Below are 2,950 nucleotides of genomic sequence, written 5' to 3'. Positions count from 1 at the left end.
AGACGGCGCTACCCCTGTACCAGCTGATGAAGAAGACGAGCCCGTTCGAATGGAAGGGAAAGGCAGACGAGGCCTTCCAAGACCTCAAGCGCATGCTCTCCACTGCACCAGTCCTGGCCGCGCCGACCGACAAGAAGCCGCTGTTGCTCTACATAGCCGCGACCTTGCGGGCGGTCAGCACGGTGCTGGTAGTCGAGGGACCAGAGAAGGGCAAGATCCAAGCTGTCCAGCGCCCAGTATACTACCTGAGCGAAGTGCTCTCCATCTCAAAGCAGAACTACCCGCACTACCAGAAGATGTGTTACGGCGTGTACCTCACTGCCAAGAAGCTGAAGCAGTACTTCCAAGAGCATGTCGTCACTGTCGTCAGCACAACGCCTATCAGAGAAATCATCAGTTGCCGGGACGCCTCTGGCCGGGTCGCCAAGTGGGCGATCCAGCTAGCCGGCCACACCATCCTCTACGAGCCCCGCACCACGATCAAGTCTCAAGCCCTGGCCGACTTCCTCATCGACTGGACCGAGACACAGTACCTGCCGTTGCCTCCCGACTCGACGCATTGGTGCATGCACTTCGACGGGTCCAAGATGTGACTCGGCTTGGGGGCCGGCATCATACTGTCATCCCCGAAGGGTGACCGACTCCGCTACGCGCTCCAGATCCACTTTGCCGCCTCCAACAACGTCGGCGAGTATGAAGCCCTTGTGCATGGCCTCCTGCTTGCCAAGGAACTCGGCATCCTGCGCATCCTGTGCTATGACGACTCGGACCTGGTGGTGCAGAAGTGCTCCAGTGAGTGGGACGCCCACGACTCAAACATGGCAATCTACTGCTTCCTCGACCAGAAGCTGTCCGGATCCTTCAAGGGCTATGAGTTCCTCCACGTCCCGCGCGCAGAGAACGAAGCAGCCGACATGCTCGCCAAGATCGCCTCGTCACAACAAGCCATCCCATCCGGCGTCTCCCTCAAGCACCTGCGCAAGCCGTCCGGCAAGCCATCGCTGAACTCCGAGTCCATCCACGTTCTAGACGACCCGACCGCACCTCAACCCGGCCCGTGGGCTGCTCAGCTCAACCCGACCACCATCGACACGGACCCGACCGTCGCCATCCCCGACCCGGGGACTGCTCAACACGGCTCGGGGGCTGTCGACTCGGAACCTACCCTGGTGGCCATCTCAATATCAGAATTTCTAGAACGGGGTTCTCCCCATGGACGAGACCGAGGCTTGGCAAGTGCAGCACCGGGCGTCCGCCTACAGCATCATCAACAACGAGCTCGTTAAGCGCAGCTCCATCGGGGTGTTCCAGCGCTGCGTCGAGCAGGAAAAGGGCATCGACATCCTCCTCGACATCCACCAGGGCGAGTGCGGGCACCACGCCGCATCACGATCCCTGGTGGCCAAGGCATTCCGCCACGGTTTCTACTGACCCACGACCCTCGAAGACGCCGAGTCGCTCGTTCTCAAGTGTGAAGGGTGCCAGCGCTTCAGCAAACGCAGCCACCTGCCGGCATCAGCACTCCACACCATACCGATCGCCTGGCCCTTCACGGTCTGGGGACTCGACATGGTGGGACCCTTCAAAACCGCTTGAGGCGGCATGACGCACCTGCTGGTGGCAGTGGACAAATTCACCAAGTGGATCAAGGCATGACCAATCAAGAAACTAGACGGGCCAACAGCCGTCCGGTTCATCAATGACATAGCGGTGCGCTACGACATGCCAAACAACATCATCACCGACAATGGCACCAACTTCGCCAAGGGCGCGCTCGAGCAATACTGCTCCGTCTCCAGCATCCGCCTTGACCTGGCCTCCATTGCGCATCCGCAGTCCAACGGGTAGGTCAAGCGGGCCAACGGACTCATCTTGTCCGGCATCAAGCCGCGACTCGTCGAGCCCCTCATCCGCTTACCCGGTAGCTGGCTCGACGAGTTGCCGGCCGTTCTCCGGAGTCTTAGCACCATGCCAAATCCGTCGACCGGGTTCACCCCATTCTTCCTCCTCTACAAAGCCGAAGCCATCATCCCAACCGACGTCGAGTTCGACTCACCGCGCGTCGCGATGTACACCGAAGCCAAAACCAGAGAAGCCCGCGAAGATGGCGTCGACCTGCTCGAAGAAGCACGCCTCCTGGCGCTTAGTCACTCAGCCATCTACCAGCAAGGCCTGAGGCACTACCACAGCAAGAAGCTCAAGCCCCTCGTGTTCCGCGAGGGTGACCTCGTCCTCCGACTCGACCAAGAGCAGGCAGGCCAGCATAAGCTGTCCCCTCCATGGCAGGGCCCATTCATCGTGAGCAGGGCCTTGCGCGATCGCAACGCCTACTACCTCATCGATGCACGCAAGTCAAAGAAGTGCAAGAAGGACACCGCCGGTGAAGAAACGACACGGCCGTGGAACGCGGAACTCCTCCACCCATTTTACAATTAGCCGCACGAGTGTATGTATCGTCGCCTTTTGTAAACGCATGAAACTATGGGGTCCCCGAACGAGACTCAGGGGCTGCCTTTTGCCGACCAATTTATTGCGTCCCTATTTTTTCTGCATCACTATACCACTGAACCCGGCCACTAGTCCGACTCGCTCGACCCGGGGGCTCGGGGGCTGGCCGGCTCGATCGCCACCCTGCCACCTTACTTGGTGATTCCTGATAAAAGTTAGGATGCCGCGGTCCCTCACTTCGCCCTAAAGCCACAGATCCAGCTTTGGCTGTCGGCTGGCAAGCACAACGAGCCAAAGCTCCTTTACGCTTCATACACTAAGTCAAAGGTCGCTGGGTCGATCAACCCGACCCGCCATTCATCAAGTGAACAGCCGCACAACCGGCTGCTCGCCAACCGGCTCCACCAGATTGCCACTAGCCAGCCCAGTGGGTGTTTCGCTCGCGCTCAACGTTTTGAAGGACCCAAGTCTTGCACGCTCCTTTCAAAGAATCAAACTCCTT

Source organism: Triticum aestivum, chromosome 3B (genome assembly GCF_018294505.1).
Source record: "Triticum aestivum cultivar Chinese Spring chromosome 3B, IWGSC CS RefSeq v2.1, whole genome shotgun sequence".
Taxonomy (NCBI): domain Eukaryota; kingdom Viridiplantae; phylum Streptophyta; class Magnoliopsida; order Poales; family Poaceae; genus Triticum; species Triticum aestivum.
The sequence above is the reverse complement of the archived record's forward strand: the minus strand, read 5'-3'. Positions refer to the sequence as shown.